The sequence below is a fragment of the Podarcis liolepis genome (genome assembly GCF_965112155.1).
Source record: "Podarcis liolepis genome assembly, chromosome: 10".
Taxonomy (NCBI): Eukaryota; Metazoa; Chordata; class Lepidosauria; order Squamata; family Lacertidae; genus Podarcis; species Podarcis liolepis.
This window is the reverse complement of record NC_139562.1, coordinates 48562486-48569406: the sequence shown is the minus strand read 5'-3', so window position 1 is coordinate 48569406 and position 6921 is coordinate 48562486.

Genomic DNA, 6921 nt, shown 5'->3' with positions numbered 1-6921 from the left:
CACACACACACACACACACACACACACACACACACACCTTTCATCTATAAAACTGAACTGTATTCTCTTCTTTCAGAGCAGTCACTTTGATAGAGGACATTGGAACAATCTCCCTGACTGCAGCAGAACCACACACAATGCTTCAGGGACTGAGGCATCTGCCTATAGTTCTGTGTCTAATTTCATTTTCCCTGTAGCGTACAGTAATTTCATGAGGTGATCTCCATCTTTCTCAGCTGAATGCATCAAACTGACAGTTCCCTGCCGAGCTCGTGACGCAATTAAATTATTTGCAAGTTATTTGGGCATATTTTATTTGAATCTGATTCTGAAGGTAGCTAGCTTATTATTATGATGTTATCTATCAACCGGGTGAATGAAGCATGAGGCAGAACAGTTAAAACGCCAGGGAAGCTAACTCTAGAAGGGTTTTAAATAAATATCTGGCTTGTCAGGGTAGAAACATAAGGCACAAAAATGGCTCCTTTGGCATTCTCTTTTCATTAACTCTTGCTGCAAGATAGGCACTAAAGAGACAGATTATAAATGCTGCAAGGTAATTGTCTGTTTAAAGATTTATCTTAGAATTCACTTATTTCTCATACAACAGTGGTTCTCAAACTTTTTTCTCTGAGCCATACTTTAAGAATAAAAATTTGCTCATGCCACATCCATTTTTTATTGATAAGAAATACATTGGAAAACAAAAAGAAACAACTTCTAGCAGTGCTTGATGTATAATGTAGAACACAATGACTTTACAGTGGTACCTTGGGTTACAGACTCTTCAGGTTACAGACTCTGCTAACCCAGAAATAGTACCTTGGGTTAAGAACTTTACCTCAGGATGAGAACAGAAATCGCATGGTGGCAGCATGGTGGCGGTGGCAGGCCCCATTAGCTAAAGTGGTACCTCAGGTTAAGAACAGTTTCAGGTTAAGAATGGACCTCCAGAACGAATTAAGTTCTTAACCCAAGGTACCACTGTATAATGTGATCACGTAACATCCAGAAAGTATAAAACAATGCAGCTACATAAAAACATGAATCATTCCCAAAATATAATGATAAAGGAGCCTCTTACATAAATACATTGAGACACACACACGTCACACTGCCATATATATAATTACCTCACGATCACGTCAGCTCCGATGATTGGCCCCAAGGCCCCTGGCATGATCGCAGCACTACTGGCCGGTTGCGGGGCAAAGTCCTGCCTCCAGGCTGGTTTGGGGGGAGTCCTGGGGCTGCGTGCAACATGGACCCTCAGGTAGGAGGATTCAACTTGCTACACCAACAAAGAAACTAAGATGTACACTTCATATCTTGTATTTATTGGTTATTTACCAAAGAAAGCCCCATTTTAGCTAAACAATGGTCATGTTCAGCTTCTTCTCTTACATGGCATATTGGTTTATCAGTACAGAGATAGTTAAAGGGGATTTAACTTTGTTGGCTACTCTAATGTTGACTACACTAACGAGCTGGGAAACACTTCAGCTTTACTGGAGATATCTGAGGCAAAAATGTTTTCTTCAGTATTAAAAATGGACTTCAAATGTGAACAAATTACCAAATAAAATATTCTCTAAAAATCAGAATTTGCATTAAGTGTGGATCTATGTTCCATGAATGGACAGTGAATAATATTACTGCAGGTTGCACTGTAAAAGACATACAAGTTGGCTGCAATCCAAATCTGTCTTATGCTGGTCAGCTGGGTTTTGATGGAGCAGAAATGTTCCTTCACTTCTGTCAGCTCAGGCAGTCTTCTGCTGACCACTGATGATGACACAAGCATCACTCCACCAGGACAGACTGCCCCATTCTGCCTGCTGAATGTGTGTTTGGGTGGAAGATCCAGTGATGGAATCCCCTACTGGAAAGCGCCAAGATGGGGTTTGCTTAGGTTGGGGTAGGGCTGAGCCTGGTGCAGGGATTGTGGCCACTTTTTATCTCCACCCTCCACATCCCACTGCTTTACCTCTTGTGTTTTGAGAAGATCTACTGAAATAAATGGGACCTAAATCCTGTTGATTTCACTGGGTCTGTTCTAAACATGAGTGGGTCTGGATCCAATACTTGAGTCACTACAGAACTAGGATTCGTTGATTGAAATGCTTTGCCTATCAGCCACAATAACCAGATGGGTGGGTGTGCCATATTTCAACCCTATTTAGGCTAGCCTAACATTAAGCACCACCAGCAGACAACATAAATGTGCAAGCCCCAGGAATATTCTTCAACTTTGTTTCAAAAACATGCACTGTGATAATGAGATTGTTAAAGAAATCACTTTCCCAGATTTCCAGCAGCAAAAGTTTTGAAGACTATATAGAGAAAATGTGATTTGTTAAGAAATGTGCTGGCAACTCATTTCAGTGATGTGCAAAACTACAGAAGGAATTCCTTTCTGAAATTCATTTCCCTGGCCAAGAGGGGAATAGATCTCCATGGGGAAATCACTTCTAGATTATGGACGGTTATGTTTTGCACTGCCACACCTTCTACACTAGTTATTTTCTGCTAGCATTGCAAGGCCCCAGTTCTTTTAATAGATTCCCCCTCCCCCTGCAGATGTACTTCATCTGCTTCACTGGAATATCAAGACTGTACAACACTTAGATGTTTAAAGAATATTTTCTGGATAAATACACAGTGGTAAGCAATGGAATTGTATTCTATAGCAGTGGGACCCAGGAATGACAGCTCAAAATCTGTTTGATCCAGAAAGAGTCTCTCCCTCCCTCCCTCTCTCTCTCTCTCTCCCTCCCTCCCACACCCACACCCACACCCAAAGCAACATAATTAACAGTAAACTAAAATAGTACATTGTCCTGGACCGGCTGGATGCTAACGAGTGGTGGAAGACACCAGCTAGGGAGCCCACCCAAGGGAAGAAAGTTCAGAGCCTGGGGATTGGTGGTGGGACGGTGATGAATGGTCAGAGGGAGAAGAAGGAGCAGACTGGGAGAATGAGGTGGTGTCAGAAGCAGAAGATGTAACAGGGTTTAGTGAGAAGGAAGAGGCTGTGGCAGAGAGCTGTCCTGAAACAGAGGCAGAAGAGGAGGCTGACGAAGAGAGGAGTCAAGGGGCAAAGATCAGACAGGCTGCTGAAGAATCCAAAGGGTCTCTGACTCCTGCTGCAGTCAGCTCCCCTTCCCCCTGGTCTCCCAGGACCAGAAGAGGTATGAAGAGGAAGGAGCCAGGTACAGTGATGGAGTCTCAGAGTGCTTGGGAAGGACCAGGGGGAGGAAGAGACTTAGGCAACTGTGGGAAGGCAGCGACTTTCAGTCCCCCCAACTGCCTCATAGGGGCAAGATCTACTGGGACGAGTTGCTGTGCTCACTAGACCGGCCTCTTCAGTCAACCTTGCTTCCTTGAGAAAAAGATTTAACTGTACCGACGCTGTGTGATTTATTGCTGACCTGCTCCTGACATATCTTAAATATTTCAAAATAAAACGTTACAAAGGAGGTCAACTACAGAAGACAAAAACATTACTAAATGAAGTCAAACAGAAAATGCACATTTAAAACATAGTAGTAATTATTTCCAAATGTGTGTCTACACATTTTAAGGAGCCTGCGTACATTTTAATGAAAACCCGTGTTCTCTTTTACCCTCTGTGTGGTGTGATGCATAGCTGGCCACCCACATGGCAACTGCTATCTGCTTTTTCACTTTTATTTCCTTGCTGTGTTAATTTGCTGCTGCTGCTGCTGCTGTTGTTTTGCTTTATTTTTCTGATCATGCTGGAGATGTTGTTGTTTTTTTGCTTTATATGCTGGGGAAGAGGGTGCTGCTGCTGCTGTTGTTTTTGCCTTTTATTTCTGATTCTGCTGGAGAGGATGTTCTGTGTCCCTCTGTTCTGTGTCCCTTCCTGACGACAAGCAGGGGGCTTGCCTGGAGGGATTTGTGCACACGTATGAGCTGGCAGGATTAATCTAGATGACACATTTGCCTTGCAAAAAGGAAAACTCTGTCTGCGGCAGATTGTTGTATATAACGAGAGGGAAACAATGTTTGGCGCCAAAGGGGTAAAGAAACACCAGTGGTCTGGAGTGAATGTAAAATCTACTGGGGATCTTTTTAAGCTGCTCATCTTTGGTCCAAGCACGATGCATCAATTATATGTGTCCTGGTTTGTTGTTGTTTTTTTTAAGTTTTGAAAGGCATTTTACTTCTATTTTGCATGTGTTAAGCTGAAACAAAATGGGAGAGAAACCTAATCCCTTAGGAAGTCCACAAGCATTTAAAGTAGCTCCAGTAATTGGTCAGAAGTCCTATTTTAGAGGGCCTGTTTTGGAAATCGCAGGTCATTTAAATACATGCTCAGTATCATGTAAATTAACCTTTTGGTTTTTTAAATAAAACATATTGTTGTTTTAATTTACCGGTATATACTAAGCACAGTCCCAAATGTTAAAAATCCCTAAGAATAAAACAATCCCTGCTGCTGGGAATTTCAGGCAGGCAGAGTGCTGTTGTGCTCCTGTCCAGCTTGCAGGCTCCCCACTCGTCAGTCACCACCAGAACAGGAAGCTGAACTAGATGGACCATTGGCCTGACCCAGCAAAGTAATCTTAAGTTCTTACACTATTTAGGTATCTTTCTGTATCACCCTTTGTGCAACCACATGTTTCTCCCTGTTTGAATTTTACCCACTTGCATTGGATCCCCTGTGAATATACTGTGGTTGCAAAGAGTTAGGTGGCATCCAATAATTATCTCCTTGATGCCTTGTTTTGGGAGGTTGGGATAAGAGATCAGAGGCAGATGAAGAGCTCTCCAGAGATGGAGGTCCCAATCCAGGACCTCTGACAGAATGTAAGGATGAAACAGTCTGGGAACGATTGTGCTATGATAGTGCTTAAATGCTTAGTGGTTTCTCTGTGTTTAAGTATGTGCAATTTATTTATTCGTTTCTTTGATTTATATACAGTGGTACCTCGGGTTACATACGCTTCAGGTTACAGACTCCACTAACCCAGAAATATACCTCAGGTTAAGAACTTTGCTTCAGGATGAGAACAGAAATCGTGCTCCGGCGGCGTGGCGGCAGCGGGAGGCCCCATTAGCTAAAGCGGTGCTTCAGGTTAAGTACAGTTTCAGGTTAAGAACAGACCTCCAGAATGAATTAAGTTCTTAACCTGAGGTAGCACTATACTGCTCTTCATCATAAGAGTTCAGGGCAGTTCACAGAATAAAATACAGGATAAAAACAAATAAATAAGGAAAACGAAACAGCCTAACAACAACCCACCCCTTTGCACAGACACATTTAAAAGGCTGTAAAATATTAATCAGCCAAAGGCCTGGTTGAAGAGGAATGTTTTTGCCTGGCACTTACAATATACAGTGGTGCCTCACAAGACGAAAAGAATCCGTTCTGTGATTCTCTTCGTCTAGCGGTTTTTTCGTCTTGCGAAGCAAGCCCATTGACGGATTAGCGGATTAGCGCTATTAGCGCTATTAGCGGCTTTTAGCGGCTTATCTGATAAGCAGCTTAGCGGATTAGAAAAAGGGGGGGGAGGAAAAAAACCCGCAGGAACTCTCAAGGCATTGTCGTCTTGCGAAGCAAGCCCATAGGAAATTCGTTTTGCGAAGCACCTCCAAAACAGAAAACCCTTTCATCTAGCGGGTTTTCCGTCTTGCGAGGCATTCGTATTGCGGGGCACCACTGTATAGATAATGAAGGCACCAGTCGAACATCCCTGGGGAGAACATCCCACAAATGTGGAGCCACTACAGAGAAGGCCTGTTCATGTGTTGCCAGCCTCTGGACCTCATGTGGAGGATGCACACAAAGAAGGAAGTCAGGTGATGAATGCAGAGTCCAGGATGGTTTATATGGGAGACACAGTCCTTCAGGTATTGTGGTCCCGAGCCATTCAAGGCTTTGTAGGACAAAACCAGTACTTTGAATTGGGGCCAGAAACTAAATGGCAGCCAGTGCAGTTGGGCCAGGATGTCTAACATTTGCTGTGTAGCTTAATAAAACAACTGCACCCAAAAGTGAAGCTGTCTCCAAATCCAAAAGCTTATTGTCTCCAAATCCAAAAGAATAACTACCTGTGGCAGATTACACCAATCTTATTTTGCAACTTTATACATGTGAAATCCACACATTGAGAATTGTTGTTCCTGATTTTAGTGTAGTCCTGCATAATAATGACTCATCGTAGAATAGCTATGAGGTTTCACCTAATGTAATTTGCTGTGTACCCAATGCAACTAGCGTTGAGGCAATAAAACGGCAAGTTTCAAGTACTCAGAGGTGATGTCTAATTTCCATTTTCAGGTATGAACACCACTATACGAGCTTTAATTCTGCTGAAATGAATTTTGCATGAAGATTGCCTCAAAAATTCCTAGAAAGTCAAGGGACACATAGATATTTTTGCAGCATGATGGCAGGAATTACCAAATAATGCAACCATGTCCATTAGCAGAGATGGCTCCCTAGATGGGTTTCTAAAAAGGATTTACAGAAAATGGGTCTATCGATATATAAGCTAAGAATAACCTTTTTGTATTTAAAGGCAGTAGACCTGTGTTTCCCACATACTGGGGACAAACAATAGGAAATAGTCACAATTTTTATGTATTGCTTTGGAAATGCCACATCTATCAGAGATAAATTGCTCGACAAAATGGACTTTTGGTCTGCTCTAGGATGACAATTCTTGGGTAAGTTTATTGTAACATGGCTGAGTCGATAAACCAACAGAAGGCACCAACATTACACCAGCCAGTGCAGCCCAACCATCTTTTTCTCAGTAATAGCAAAAAACTTTGCCAAATTTTGCAAATATTCTTGCAAAGTATTCCCACTGGCTGCGTTCTGCAACTACCACTGACAGCTAGAGCATGAAAATGCTACCAGCTTGAATAGTGTCTGACAGCAGAGCTGGG